The 16,506-nt window shown below is 44.2% G+C and overlaps 1 long non-coding RNA gene across 1 annotated transcript in view; it reads right to left on the bottom strand.

Annotated features, from left to right (window-relative positions):
* Positions 1-1,839: 1,839 nt before the first annotated feature.
* Positions 1,840-16,506, bottom strand: part of LOC103884918 — a 34,494-nt gene continuing 19,827 nt past the window's right edge. Inside the window, exon 4 of the long non-coding RNA XR_002522416.2 lies at positions 1,840-6,938. This is a non-coding gene — a long non-coding RNA (uncharacterized LOC103884918). The remainder of the gene's footprint in view (positions 6,939-16,506) is intronic.

Here is a 16,506-nt window from a genome sequence, read left to right on the forward strand (position 1 = left end):
GTACTCATGAGTCCATTCTCCCTGCAGAGTCCTCTCCAGCACTGGGTACTCATGAGTCCATCCTCCCTCCAGAGTCCTCTCCAGCACTGGATACCCATGAGTTCATCCTTCCTGTAGAGTCCTCTCCAGCACTTGTTACTCACAAGTCCATCCGCTCTCCAGAGCCTTCTCCAGCACTGGTTACTTGCTAGTCCATGCTTCCTGCAGAGTCCTCTCTAGCACTGCTTACTCACAAGCCCATCCTTGCTGTACAGTCCTCTTCAGCATTGGTTACTCACGAGTCCATTCTTCCTGCAGAGTCCTCCCCAGCACTGGTGGTTACTCAAGAGACCATCTTTCCTGTAGAGTCCAGCTCCAGCACTGGTAACTCAAGAGTCCATTCTTCCTCCAGAGTCTTCTCCAGCACTGGTTACTCAGAATTCCTTCCTCCCTCCAGAGTCCTCCCCAGCACTAGGTACTCACGAGTCCACCCTCCAGCACTAGGTACTCAGGAGTCCATCCTCCCTCCAGAGTCCTCCCCAGCACTAGGTACTCATGAGTGCACCCTCCATCCAGAGTCCTCTCCAGCACTGAGTACTCATGAGTCCACTTTTCCTGCAGAGTCCTCTCCAGCACTGGTTACTCAGAATTCCTTCCTCCCTCCAGAGTCCTCCCCAGCACTAGGTACTCACGAGTCCACCTTCCACCCAGAGTCCTCTCCAGCACTGAGTACTCAGGAGTCCACTTATCCTGCAGAGTCCTCTCCAGCACTAGGTACTCAGGAGTCCATCCTCTCTCCAGAGTCTTTGTCAGCACTAGGTACTCATGAGTCCACCCTCCATCCAGAGTCCTCCCCAACACTAGATACTCATGAGTTCACTTTTCCTGAAGAGTCCTCTCCAGCACTAGGTACTCAGGAGTCCATCCTCCCTCCAGAGTCCTCCCCAGCACTAGGTACTCAGGAGTCCATCCTCCCTCCAGAGTCCTCCCCAGCACTGGTTATTCAGGAGTCTCTCCTTCCTACATTTTCCTAGATCACCACCTGGCCCTGTCCTAGCTGTCAGGACACATGCAGGCCTCTGAGAGGATCCTGTCACACTGATTATTTGCTATTTTATAAAATTACCAGACTTATTAATTACTATTTCTAAAAGTATGTGCCTGTTATTTTTATAATGTTAAGTGTTCAATCCGTGAGTGTGCAGTGCTTGGCAAATAATATTTGCTGTGCTGTCTGTGCTGGTGAGTACTAGTTCAAGTGGTTGCACTTTGTTAACTCTTTTCTTCTCCTCACAAATCCATGTGATGGGTTCTCTTGTATTGTTTTACAAATGAGAGAGAGAGCAGAAGCACAGAGTAATCAGGTAGTTTGCCCAAGGCCTGCCGTTGGCATTGGGCCACCTGCTGCCAAGCCCGCATGCTTCACCACTGACCTGTGCTTTATAAATTCCTGATGAGACACACTGCAACCCTCAGTTACTGGGGAGGTTTTGATACACTGAAATGTGTGGAGATGTTTCTAAGTTAACTGGCTTATAAAAGTTCTTTAACAGAAAGATAAAGCTGTTGGTACCCCTACAGAAAATAGTTCTAGAATTTGTTATCCTATTAAATGGATGTGACTCCATTTTTTGTTGATGAGCTGAGGATCTTAGCTCTTTTACATATGGAGTTACTTCAGGAAAGTTACTTTACTTCTCTGTGCCTAATTTTCCTCTTCTCTAAAACAGAAAAAATAAAGAAAGAAAAAAACAAAACAATATAAAATGCTGAGGCAGGAGAATCGCTTGAACCCACTGAACCCAGGAGGCGGAAATTGCAGTGAGCCAAGATCGCACCACTGCACTCCAGCCTGGGTGACAGAGCTAGACTCCATCTAAAAATAAAAAATAAATAAATAAAATAAAAGAACCTACTCCATGAGTTTTTTGTGAACATTAAATGAGTAAGTACCTTTAAAAGTTTAGCAAAATACATGGCATACAGTAAATACTGATTAAGCATTAGTGTGTTTAATGGAGTTAAGATCCCGCTGTACAGTATCACAGTCATGATAATTAGCTGTATAATTCACACATGACCTTTAATATCCATGTGAACCATCATTTTTTCCAATCAACTGTGAAGGAAATTGGCTCAAAGGAGTTAATAGTCCGGCTAATATCACAAACCTATTATTATCCAAAGGGAATAGAAAGCACGTATAGACTTTTTCCCTCTAGTTTTGTGACCTAAGAGATTGGACATGCAGAAAGTTTTACCTGTGACTTTTTCATGGACATGTTTAGGCGTTCACTAGAGAGATGAAAACCTGTCTCTTTTTGCATATTCATTTGGTTGGTTTCCATTTTTTTGGGTTGGGGGGGATTGGCGTTCCCGTCTTACTGATCGTTTACAGTCTAGCTGCCCTTACGGATTTCCATAACCAGCCCTCAGGCCTGAAGTACAGTGTTCCCGCTGTCAGCAGCGAGCCCAGAGCAAGATCCGGGCATGGAGCCTGGTGTTTCTCCAGGCGGGCAGCCCAAGCATGGCCTCTCCCTGGAGCAGGAAGGAGCAGCTCCTTCTGTACCTTTACCAGGAGCACATCCGTGCTGTTCTGAAAGCAAACCCGTGCTGGACGCCTGCAGGTTCCAGAAGGTACAGCGTCCCAGGCTTCCTGCCCTTCTGGGATCAGGCCTCATTGCTCAGACCTTTGCATGGTTGTCCTGTGAGGCTCCCAGGCCTTTGTGGAGCAGTGCACATGGCCGAGCTCTCCATTCTCATTTCTTGTTCCTCTTCATCAATATCTTCCTTCCTAGGCCTTTTCCAGATTTCCTGTCTCTGCCCCCACCATTTCTTCTTTCCAAGCTACTGAGATGTAACTTGGAACCTCTTCTGCAATGTGAATGTCCCAGACCCCACCCCAGCTGTCAATGCCAGGGAGGAATTTTCTGTGGCAGGTGGAGGCTTGGTGAGTGTGAGGGTCTCAGAGGCGCTGGCCAAGGCCTGGGAGAAAGGAGAGGGTAGGCCAGAAAGGAAGCTGGGGTGGGTGGACAGGGACCCTCCCTTCCAAAGTGCGGCTCTTTATCTCATACAATATCTACAATAAAGCCCATCCCTTCTCAGAAAACATGAGCGGTTCATCTTCTCTTTAAAGGTGACCACATTGACCCAATGCTCTGCCTTTGTTATGCTGCAGAGATTCCCGTGCCGCCCACCATGACAGAAGTCACAGCACAAGCATCCTCATGACTCAACCAAGGGACCAAGGTGGTTCCCTGTATTTCCCAAGCAGCATAAAACCTCAGTGAGGCCCCTCCCTCAATAATAGCTTGAGTCCCCAAATTCTAGAACACTACTGTACTAACAAGAATATTTCTTATTATCAACAGGACTAACTTATTTTAGCTCTCCATACTCTGATTTAAAATATACTTTTTCCCCTCTTTTCTGAGGAATGAATCGATTCTATTTTACTGTCTTTCCTCTGACTTCTGAAAGGCCAGGAGCCAAAATAGAACGTTCAATATCATATGTCCAGGTCTGCAACTGCACACTCATCGCAGTGAACTCCCTGAAGAGGAATAACACTGTTTAATTCCAAAACACATTGTATTTTTATATTTTTCATCTACTAATGAAGAAATGACAAGTGCATTTAGCATCATGAGCTCCAACAGGATGAGATGAACTGGAATGCCCAGAGTGGTCAGCACCTTACCTCTGTCCATGGGGACACCAAGCTCTTCTGCTCTGGAAAACACACAACGTTTGGCAACGAGAATAATGTGTTTGGCATAAAGAGGTGCTGCTTTGTAAAACATTTTAATTTGCCAGGAATGAGTCAAAGATTTCATTTAGTCACTTGTCACGAATTCAACACAGACTCGTGATAAAATGCTGAGCCGTCTTTCCCGCATTACTCAGAGGCCTCTGCTGTGTGAGTCTTCTGGGGCAGTCACGATTGGTGTCTCAACCCCACCTGCATGTGGTTCACACCCCCTCCAGCCTCCTCTTAGTGAATGTTTTGGGAATCCCAGGTGGGTGGCTCAATTAGAGGGCGGGAGAGGAAAATCCCCAAGGGAGAAATAAATAGCCTTAATGAATGAAAGCAAGGTTCCCTTGGCACAGAATCCACAGGCCTGGATAGTCCCTCAATAAGTTAAACAATTATATAGTAACTGTGTTATCAAGATCCTGAACGATGCTTGGATTATTACCTCCACCGGCTCACACATGTCCAGAAATGATGGTGATGTCATCCTTAAACTGTGTTAGTATAAAGGAAGTAGCAATAGTATCGCAGTGGTCTGTAACTCCACTACAAACTTTTGCTTCTTATAAAAGAGTAGAAATCAGTGCAGTTGGCAGTTGGTCTGTCTGTTGGGCAGGGTGGACTGTGAGATTTTATATTAATTATTTGCTTATTAGTTAGGTGTTGTTTGCAAGTAATGTAAGTCCAACTCAAACAGCTTTTGGTCAAAAGTTAAGAGAATCTCTGCGCCATTGTACTCCCAGACCCTGGGAGGGGCGGAGGCATGAGTGGGCATCCCAGGCAGTCTGGGACTTGGCTTCGTATTTTACAGAACACGGCTGCCCAGAGTGCTTACCGACTGATAGAGTGATCTGGCATTCTTTTTCCGCCATATCCAAACATCTTAGAGAAACTTATCCTTGGAAGTCAAGGCTGGATGGATGGAACAGACCAGGGAGGGATTGAAGGGCAGAGGAACAGGGTATGACAGCTGACTTAGGTGGGCCCACTTAACTCATTCCTGGGCCAGGCCACAGCAGCCAGGTGGGGTTGGAGCAGGCAAAAACTGGGCAGGTTCTGTAGCACTTCCTAAAACAGAAATTCTGGAGAAAAAAATTACCAAGATGCACAACAGAAAAAAGGTTTCGGGCAACGTCTTATGGATCCTGCAGTTTACGAAGCTGTCTCTGATACTTTTCCATTGGATTGACACTCTGTAAAATGCAGGGTTTACACTGTCCTCCTCTTAGAAATGAAAAGACGAAGACTTCGTTAAAAATCTAGCTCTTTGGATTTCACATTTCAGAAAATTTTAGTTTATTAAATAGGGCAAGAAGTGAAATCATGATTCGTAATGTAAAAAATGCAGAGGAGGAGGGAGTGTTTTCCAATGTGTCTGAGCCCACTAGAGTAAGGGTTATGAGAGTTCGCAGGGCAAGGACCACATGCTATGAACACATAATGGGTCTTTCAGAGAGTAACAGGTTCCCTGAGACTCAGCGTAATATTCTTGATGAGGCCAGGCCAGTGTAAAGTAAGCCATATCGTCTTGTATAGCATGGTACACATTTTATGAAAGAAGTCAAGCCTCTTATTTACCGGATAACAATGTGAAGCATACTGTCATGGCTAAATAAAGAAAATGCACCCAACAATGGAAGGGCGGCACCATCTGTGAAGCTAATTGTTTTACAACGTGGAAGGTGGACTGAAGTGCCAGCTGGCCTCAGCAGAAACTGAAATACCGTCCACTTTAGAGGCATCACCTGAAAGTACAGGTGCAAGTCTCCTGTGTGCCGCCAGGAGGCAGCATCCACAGGAGCAGCGCTTTTCCAGCGCATGTCCAATGCTGGAAGGAAAGGTTCCATCTTCACCACTCCTTCCCCGCTGTAGGAACATGAGAAGGTTAATTCTAACCCTATCATGCCAGAACTGCAGCAAGGACCACAGAGACTGGGAATGTCCAAGTTTACAAAAGAACTGAAATTGAAAGCTGGGTGAAAGAAGCCTGACTCAATGACCGCATGCTAAGGGTTCACACATGTTTTTGTGGTTGTTCTAGAAACAGAGGACTAGAAAGGCATTCAAAGATTCTAAAACAACACATACACTTAATTATCTCAAGTCAGATCATTAATATCTATTGTTGGGTATGATTTTAAGCTCCTTGGAGGCAAACATTGTCATCTTTTTCTTTCTATATAGTGCTTAACATGCAAACAGCTGGAAGAGGTTGATAGATGCCCCTGGGGTCTGAAACATCTTTGCAAACGTCCTATAGCTGACTAACAGGCTGGGACGAGTGCTTAAACGAGAGATTAGGTTCTTCATCAGATGAATGATGAACTATTCTGGGGTATTTTCTCTAAGGAAGCATGGTGCAGCTCCAAACCTAGGTAAGAAGAGATCGCAAGATCAGCACTCATGCATCATCAAAAATGTTTAGAAGAGGAGTACATTTGTCCACTAGGGCTGCCATAACATTTCATTAACTCAAAGGCTTAAACAGCAGGTGTTTATTTCTCACAGTTCTGGAGTCTGGGAATCCAAGATGCAGTTGTCAGCAGGCTTGCTTTCCCCAGGGCCTCTCTTCTCAGCTTGCAGATGGCTGCCTTCTTCTGTGTCCTTTCTTCTGTGCCTGCACATCCTTGGTGTCCCTCTCTCTTTTTGGGAGAACACCAGTCTTACTGGATTAGCACCCCACTCTTATGAGCTCATTAACATCAGTTACTTTTTCAAAAGCTATCTACAAAATCCAGTTGCATTGGAGGTTACAGTTTCAACCATATGAAGATGAATTTCGAGGGGACATCATTCAGTTCAACCTGAACCTGGCCATGCTGGCACCCTGGTCTCAGACTTCTAGCCTCCAAAAGTAGAATAAATAAATTTCTGTTGCTTCAGCCATAGTCTATGGTAGACTAAGACACATAGTTCTAGTGTTTCCTCTTCTAGGGCTCATTTTTTCCTGAGTGTACAAAACAGGAAAACAAACTCTTTGTAGCTAGAATTACTTTGTTATCACCAATTTATGTATTAAGAAATGTCACCCACAATACCTCCAGAGATGTTAAGTAAATCAACAGTGACATTCTTGACAGGGATGAGATCACCACCAGCTTCCAGTTCAAGAATTTCTGAAAGATCTTTGGCACAAGGAGCTAATGAGATGAAATGATCCCGGAACTCTTGCTGATCCCAGAAACGTGCTGCTGTTTTGCCTCATCTGGGATAAAATTGAAACAGCTTTTAGACATAAAGCTCTTCTTTCAAATAGCTAGGTGGTTTCATGCAAATCAAAAACATTAACTGAGGGTGAAAGGCTTCTAAATAATGCAGAGGCTGAAATCGACAGTTACGTGGACTTACAATTTTTTAAATCTCTAATTAGAATGCATCTGACTTTGTATTCTGTGTTTAAGAACTATTAAAGATTTTTTGAAATTTGAAAGCTTATTATTAAGATGACCAAGTTCCCCTTTGTTTTTGTAATCCTTTTCTCACAACCATTCTGGTGACAGCATTAGACCATTTAACCACAGTAATTCATTCATAAAATTCTTAAACTCAGTGCAAAATGCATCACTTTCTAAAATGTTGTAAAACTAACACAGTTTTACTTGAAGTTAACAAGTATGAAAAAAAGATCAACACTTTTGCATGGATCCTTTGGCCAAAAAAGTTTGGAAAACCCTAACTTAAAGAAGTCTCTGCTTCTCACTTCTCACCCCCCACCCTCCTTTATTTCAAGTTCAGTTTCTAGAGCCCTTTAATATGGGAATATCCCCTGCACACCTCCAGGGGAATAGAGCATCCGTTATTTTCCAAACTTTCTCTGGACCAAAGATTAAGACATTAATTATAATCAAAGGCTGCAGGTGATTATTCCTGGCTCTGGACTTCAATATCAATGACAGAAGCGTGGGACGCGGGTCCGCATGTCAAAATTTACTTAGAAGGAAAGATTTAAAATGGTGCCCCAAGTGGGAAATAGAAATAGGTAGAGAAAAGAAAAACAAGATTCTTTAGGTTTAGTTAAAAATAATAAGCATATTGGGAATAAGCCAAGGTAAACACTTTGACTTAGGGGGAGAAAAAAATCAACACTGAGTTCTATGCCTGAATCGTGGGCAGAGAACATCCCACCACCACCACGGTAGCAATGGCCACTGAACTTAGTTAGGAAGAAAAATTAGGCAACTTGAAAATTTGGTGATTCAGGCCAGGCTCAGTGGCTCACACCTGTAATCCCAGAACTTTGGGAGGCCAAGGTGGGTGGATCACCTGAGGTCAGGAGTTGGAGACCAGCCTGGCCAATATGGTGAAACCCTGTCTCTACTAAAAATACAAAAATTAGCCAGCCAAGGTGGCGGGCACCTGTAATCCCAGCTTCTCAGGAGGCTGAGGCAGGAGAATCGCTTGAACCCGGGAGGAGGAGGTTGCAGTGAGCCGAGATCGCGCCACTGTACTCCAGCCTGGGGAATAAGAGCGAGACTTCATCTCCAAAAAAAAAAGGAAACTGGATGATTCACAAGGAGCAGAGTCAAGAAAGAAGGCTAATTGGCACACACATGAGGGTGACTGACTATAGTAATATTGGTACCAATTTTAAAAACTTCCACTTAAGCTATTTTATGTGCCAATTGTGTAATTCCAAGTGAATTTTTACATTTAAAAGTTCAGAAAACAAGGAAGGAAAACTCAATGCAGTATTCATGAGAATTTCTGGAAAACTCTCCTATTTTGTTGTATTCCACTTGGTATTGTTATTGAATATGCACATGTATAAATATTTTTAGTATTTACCTAAAAGGCTTTATAATTTTATTTTATTAGAATAAAATAATAGTGTGTTTCCACATTATTTTGTCCATATATCTCATTACAACTAATGGAATCATAAAACAAATACATTTCATTTTTTTGGACAGGGTCTCACTTTGTTGCCCAGGCTAGAATACAGTGCTGTGATCCTGGCTGCTCACTGCAACCTCGACCTCCTGAGCAGGTGATCCTCCTACCTCAGCCTCCAAAGTAGCTAGGACTACAGGCATGTGCCACTATGCCTGGCTTTTTTTTTTTTTTTGTATTTTTTTTTTGTAGAGACCCGGCTTCACCATGTTGCCCAGTTGAACTCCTGGGCTGAAGCAGTCTACCTGGTTCGGCCTCTCAAAGTGCTAGGCTTACAGGTGAGAGTCCCTGCACCTGGCCACAGATACATTTCTAATACTCTGCAAAGCCCACTTGATTGCAACACAATAATTAAAAAGGCATTCTTGTGAGTGCTGTTTTCTGATTTCAGCTGAGTCATAGACACCATCTATAGGCTGTGTACTAACAACCCGCACAGACCAACATCCTTCCCAATGTGTAGCTGCCAAAAACAGATTAAACACAGGCACAAGAAATTCTTCTAAACCTTTTGTTTAGTTGCTGTTATTTTTGTGTGTTGGATTTAAATTTTTCTCAATAGATGTATATTCTGTTGAGGGCAGGCTATACAATAATTCTGTTCGTGCCACCTGGATGGAGTTAATGAAGTTAGCCATGCATCATTGCCTCCTAATAGGATACTCGATCATCTCCCTCCCATTCTTCAGTGATACATTTTGAACCCTCCACACTGTCTATGTGTGCAAACGGGAATGTGTCCAGATATATAATTGTGAAAACCAAGATCCATTTTGTTCTGCATCAGAAATAAATTCACACAACACACACACCTACCACTCAATTTCAGATGTCATTTTTTACTGACAATCACATTGTTGTTAAAATGCCTTTGTTGATCTAAACTTAAAAGAACAGAATGTACAAAATGGGTCAAAAAAGTGTGGCCTGTCTGAAACTGAAAAGACAAGTCAAGTAAAAAAGGCAAATGGAAGCGGTAATCAGAATTAAAAATGTTTTAGATACGGACTATTTTTTTCTTTTGAAGGCTAATGAACGTTTATACTTTTCCAGGGAAAACAAAAAGCGGGGCAGGGAGCGAGAGAGAGAAAGAGATGGCCTGGCTCATATGCTAACCTGAATATGTACATTACTGTGGTGAGGAAACTTTCCTAGAGCAATCTACTGCCCCTTCACATGGAGGCACTTGCTTTTAGTGTTTAAAACCGATCCCAAGAGTCATCTGAAATATTGCGCTACTTTAAGCATAAATCACTGATAACACTAACAGCCCTGATGGATCCATTTTCTTCGATTAATCAAGTTGCTTGATGTAGTTCCAATTGCTCAGATTCACCAGGGACATTCGATTGTATGATGCGCACTTTTTCACGCTGATTCTTCTAATTACCAAAGTCTAATACAGTTGCTGGTCAAAAATCACAAATGTATTTGATTTAACAAATGCTCCTTTCACCACGAACAAAGCCCTTGAGGTACGCTTTTCGAGGTGGGGATGCTTTTCTTCCTAGGCATGACCTAATCTGATAAAGCACAGCCAGATGACTCCAGGGGAAATCCAGATGCAGAAAAATACTTCAAAAATCTTGGAGTACTTTTAAAAATTCTTCCTGGCTACCCAATCATGCTGTGTCATGGCAAGTTGCCATATGCAATTTAACATCAGTTAGTGGTGGAGATAATGGAATTAACACAGCTAGCAATAGTTTGCAAGGATGCAAGTTATATTTACTGGAAATCTAGGACATTTGATGTCAGAATTTGCTCTAGAGGAGTCCGTGAAACACAGGTTTGATCTAGCTGAGTAGAACACGCATTACGGAGATGGGTCGTTTGGAAGTCAGGTGGAAGGAGGTACATAAGGAAAGCTCTAAAGTAGCTCTTTTTGGTGGACAACATGAAAAGAGAACACACTGGTAGTTAAAGGAGGAGAGTCAGCAGCGTCCATCAGTTACATGGGTGCCCATGAGTGGCACAAGTAACCACATGGACCCTGTATCAGTCAGGGTTCCCTAGAGGGACAGAACTAATAGGGTAGATGTATATAAAAAATGGAGTTTATTAAGGAGTATTGACTCACACGATCACAAGGTGAAGTCCCACAATAGTCTGTCTGCAAGCTGAGGATCAAGGAAGCCAGTCCCAAAACCTCAAAAGTAGGGAAGCTGACAGTGCATCCTTCAGTCTGTGGCTAAAGGCCCAGAAACCCCTGGCAAATCACTGATGTAAGTCCAAGAGACCAAAAGCTGAAGAACATGGAGTCTGATGTTTGAGGGCAGGAAGCATCAGGCACAGGAGAAGGATGAAGGTTGGAAGACTCAGCCAGTCTAGTCTTTCCACGTTCCTTCCTCTGCCTGCTTTTATCTTAGTCGCGCTGGCAGCTGATCAGATGGTGCCCACCCAGATTGAGGGTGGGCCTGCCTCTCCCAGCCCACTCACTCAAATGTTAATCTTTGGCAACGCTCGCAGACACACCCAGGAACAATCCTTTGCACCCTTCCATCCAATCAAGTTGACACTCAGTATTAACCATCACAGAATGTGAGTTCCCAAGGGAAACAGAAAGATCTCTTCCTTGAGGGCAAACAAGAGATGTTTGTTATACTTGCCCAGAGTACAGAGAGGCATCTTCTCCAAGGAGAAGGACTCTGCCATGGGAGTGAGGGGTAAAGAAAGTCTGTATGAACTCTAGTGCCCTGAGAAACATGGGCATCTAGACACAGAAGGGAGTGAACCCCAAGTCCTCTTACGTCAGTTGAGAAAAGAAGAAAACTTCACAGCTGACTCGTGTTTTTGAGTGTTGCTGTGTATTTTCATCATTTCCATGAAGCCTGCATAGTTAATAGTGGGGTATGGTTGGACGCCATCATTTTCTGTTAATCAGATTGTCTCCTATAATTTTACGGGAACGTTATTGACCTGATGTAGCTGGAAAGAGAATGCCACTTAGTTCAAATAATCTATCAAAGCAAAAGTTGCACCAGACAAGATTAAACAGTCAAGGAAGAATTTATTCAACACGATTGCAATAAGGAGAGAGATCATAAGTCAGCACTGTGAGCTCTACAGTGAGAGTGTCTTCAAAGGTGGCAACCGCGGCTTACTAAGCAGCTGCAAGGACATTGGCCCCACCACCTGCGGCAAAGTGGGCTGCGTAAAGAAGGACACGGAGAAGCAGAATGCAAGTGCTACTCTGGGAGTCTGATGACCCACACACACAGCCTTTTCTCTCAAAAAGGAAACATAGCAGACAGCAGTGCCCTGTCCACAAAAGGTCCATAATGTCATGTAAAAGGGTGTGTTCAATCAGTGCCCAGCCTGAAGATATCCTGGCAGACATGCCTAGTAGCTAATTAGGTACATACATTTAGAGATTGGAAGACTGAGTACAGGCAAAGAAAAATAAATACAGCAGAATTGAGGGAGATGAGACTAGATGGGGCAGATTGAGCAACACAGGTTAAATCGTCCCAGGAGAGGGTGAGACATAAGAAGAGCATTTAGGAAAGGGACTGAAACACCAACATTTAAGACATAAGGTGGGTAAGAGAAATTTGGGAATAGAATTGAGAAGATAATAGAGAAGTAGCTAAAACCTAGAAACACACACATGCGCGCACACACACACATAGAAGAGGTTGAGTCTTCTATCCTTGGTGGCTGGCTCACTGTACTCACTGTGGACCTTGTTGGGTGGTGTCTCAGTAGAGTGTGGGGTATAAAATAAACTGTCAGCTACTGGTGAGTTGAACCAAAGTCGAGGACTCACGGACAACTAATATAGCCCCGCATTTCTGAAAAGGCAACTATGAAAAGAGGGAGAACTCTCAAATCGTATCTGAAAAATAGCTATCACCCAAGACACGGTTTGGGGTGTTTTGGTAAGTTAGTTACTTTGAATAGAGATGTGTGTTTCCATTGGGAAGAAAGCAATGGAGAAGAACCATTTGCAGAAATGAGAAAGAAGCAAATTCATGAACAGGAAGGGCAGGGTTCCGCGGGACTGCTAGAGTCAGTGGGGGGAAGGCAGCGGGGAAAGTTCAAAGGACAGTCAGTCACAGGAAGGTCCAGCACCCCAAAAACTTCCTGCCTGGGCACCCCTGCATTTTCCATGGAATAAGATGGGTCACTTCTGAAGGTCAGCAGGGGCTAACAGACTTGCAATTCTTGGGAACAGTTGCTGGACTGATGGGAGAGGGCAGTGATAAAGGATGTACAATGAAGAAGCCGTTTTGAAGACGTAACAGACTAAATCCAGAATCACACACTGGCCCAAGGGTGTGGCTGTATGTGATTTCTCAGCAATGCTCACCCACCCTGATGTCGATGTGTGGAGAAGCAGAATAGCCAAAACTGTTAACATAGGCAAAACAGCAGGCGTGTGGGAAGGACTACAGGTCAGGAAGCTGAAGCTGCACTACCAGGGGCCTGTGGAACTGTTGAATCCTGAGGTCAAAGCTGGAGCATGAGAGATGGACAGGGCTGAATGATAACATGGGATGTTGGCATCCACAAAAGAACAGTCAGCATCCATTCCCTACTCCTCTGGTGGGGAGCCTTCCTCTACATGCCCCAGTCCCACTAGACTGTTTCTATCTCCTCTCACCTCTTCTTCCTCACTGGCTCTTTCCTAGGAGGAAGAGAAAGTGATCTAACTTGAGTTTGGGGTGAAAGTCACCATGATGAAGCTGGATATGGACTCCTTTGCTTTTCTGAGATCTCTCTCAGATCGTCCAGTCCTCAAGGAAGCCTTTTTCCTCCCTGCCTCATCCTCCAAGTTGTCAGCTGGGTAGAGCAGGCTTTTCCTGGCACCCAGGAGCATTTCATGAGTGACAGACATGGCGCTCTCCCTGGCAGGCTTTCACATGCTGGGGAAGTTGGTTCAGAACGGAAAAAATAAGAATCTGCTTTTTGGTCTCAGGTCCAGACTTCCTTCTAATGCAGTTATTATTAAACAACTGATATTTTAACCCTCCTTTATGCTCATCAAGGCATTTCATACTACTCCATTGCCTATAATCCTGTTGGTGAAAGATGAAATAGGCCATTGATGCCAAGGCCTGCCAGCACTTTCCAAACTGGCTGATTCCCAGAACTTCCAGGTTAACTAGAACTGAAGCTGAACCAGGTGATCTTCACCGGCCAGTGTTGCTCTGATCACTGCTATAGTGAGAAAAGGGCAAGTGACTTGTCCTGCTCACACGTTATCAAGTCCAATCAAACATAAGAACACAGGAAATGTGAGGACAGTATTTGTGGGTTCTTCCTAGGCCTGTACCATAAGAGGTCATTCCTGTAGGAGTGCCCACCATAACATCAGAAACAACCCCATTCTAGAGCATCAAGTGACTTCCTGGCAAAGCGTCAGTCAGACCTTAAATACCGAAGACAATGCTATTTCAACTTTTGTTTCAAGAATCAACTTTTAAACTATCTACATTTATGCAATTAGCATTTCAACGCTTGTTTTGGTCTTTGTAAATGCAGCTTGCTGTCTGAAATATTAGATGCAGCCCAGTGCTTTCGTTTGGATTATTTCATTTATGTGAGCACTGATGCCTTCAGTGTCTGCACTTTGTGGTGAAAGTTGCATGAACAGGAGGCAGTCGTTGTGTGATGGGTCCAATCACAGAGGCAGAGAGTGTGAACATGGCCACAGGCAGCCTCCAGTCACTCCAAGCTCACCCTACAGCCTCCAAGCCTGGAATATGTAAGTGAGGTGAAACAATATCAAAGCCAGTGCCCTGTCAAATGGGGAGGGGAACCAAAGGGAAGCATCATCTCACATTTTCTACCATCTGACTGGTGACGAGCAAGTGATTCTGGGATCAAACTCCCACTGGCACCTTCCCACCCAGGCCCCCAGGTCTGTGAAATGGAAGGGAGAAGGGAGAAACAGCTTCCTTTCTATTCTCGATTACAACAGGCTGCCTGTTTCCTCCTGCAGAGATGCTTCTGTTGAGTCCAGCATTCATATTGAAGCTGAATTCTTCCCACCCACTTGACAACTCACTCAGGCAAGCAAAGTCACAGGGTGGCCCTGGGTGGAAATACCAGCCTGCAGGGATCAAGGGAATGAGGCCACAGGCACCCTCTGCTTCTCCAGGGAGCCGGGCTCACAGACGCTGGCTCAGGCACTGAGATGAGGCTTATTGCCTGGGAATTGGAGCATTTCCATGCTTCTACAAAACCACTTCTAAAGGAAGGAGTGTAAATGCCATCAATATAGGCAGTGTTCCTCTTTGAGCTCCTGTGCCATGCTGATTTTTTAGTAATGGACAGGAGCAGACAGACGAGAAAATTAGACCTAATGGAATCTCCTGGATTAACAATCTGCCCACATAACCTCTGGACTCCTTGACTTGCCTCTGTCCACCCTCCTTCCCTGCTCCAGCCACCCTTGAAGTCTTCTGCCTCCTTGAGCACACTAGACTTTGCCTTTTCTCAGTCTTTGCTCATCCTTACTCCTGCTTATTGCACAGAGGCTCCCTCTTGCCTTCCAGGGCTCAGAGAGGCCCCCTTAACCAGTCCTATTCAGGTCCTGCCATTCTCATCTATTGCAAACTATCCTGGCTTTTCTTTGTAGTATTTGCCACAATTGCAATGACTTAGCTTCTGTTTTTTGGAAGAGCCGGGAGCTGATTTTTCTGCCCTAGGTCTCAGAAGACAAAGCTCCTGGTGTTGAACTGACTGTGTTATTTTCTGGAGGCTCTGGAGAAGAATCAGTTTATAAGCTGACTCAGGTTGTTGGTAGAATTCAGTTCTGCTAAAGGAAAACAATCGTAACAGTGTTAAAGATGATAAAGCAGACATTATCCAAGGGGAGCCATGGAGATGGGTATAGGGACCACTGCAACAGGGTCTTGCAGTAAAAGAGAGCGATTGGAGCCAACTTCAGCAAGGACAAGTCGGGGGTTATGGCCAAGGAGCAGGGTGGGCTCAGTAAATGGAAAATTACTAAGAGAAGCTGGATGCTTCTCTTATGCTTCCAGCCTAAGGGGGTCTTGGCTAAGCTGACTTGGTAGGATTATTGCTGAAGGCAGTGTTGTAAGATAGATAGGGAGGGTGGTCAGATACCAAGGATTGGGGGTGTCCTTGAAGGATTCTTATTCAAACTGCATTCTACAAGGACAGAGAAAGAAGCTCAAGTTTGGACCTATTCAACAAGGACTTACAAGATTGAGTAAAGTTTTGGTCAAAGGAGAGAGTCTTTGTCAGTTCCATGTTGCAGGAACCCTTCCCTTGTTAGCGGCCAGAGGAGATTGTTCTTGCTATCCAGGGGCAGCCCACATTCATGCTCACGGCACCTGTTACATAAGAGCTAGCATGCGTCCATCGAAAACGTGTGCTGGAATCTTTCCAACGGCCACGTCTGCCACATTTCTCCTCTGCCTCCAGCCAGAGAAAGTTCTCTGCATTTTAGGACTCAAGTGTTAAGCTTAGGCACGCTGGAAAATTTACGATAATCTTTCTATTTTAAAGGATGTAACCCCAATTACATCTGCAAAGATCTTTCTCAGTGGTACCTAGATGAATGTTTGACTAAATAACCAGGAGTGAGAATCTTGCAGGGAAATCTTTAGAATTCCCGCCACACCCAGAATGTTGTCCTCCCTAAAGAATATATTAACACAACAACTCTAAATGACTATGCACCTAACCTGAAGTGCAAAAATACTTGAGGCAAAAACTGATGGTATGGGTAGGAGAAATCAACAAATAAATGATCGTGGTTTGAGATGCCAACCATCTGTTAGAAATTGAGAGCTCTAGCAGGCTTAGGGAGACAGTTCACCTGAACATAATAGACAGTTATAGACTACTTCAGACAACAATGGCAGAAAACATTCTTCTTCTTCTTCTTTTTTTTTTTTGAGACAGAG

This window comes from Papio anubis, chromosome 5, assembly GCF_008728515.1.
Source record: "Papio anubis isolate 15944 chromosome 5, Panubis1.0, whole genome shotgun sequence".
Classification (NCBI taxonomy): Eukaryota; Metazoa; Chordata; class Mammalia; order Primates; family Cercopithecidae; genus Papio; species Papio anubis.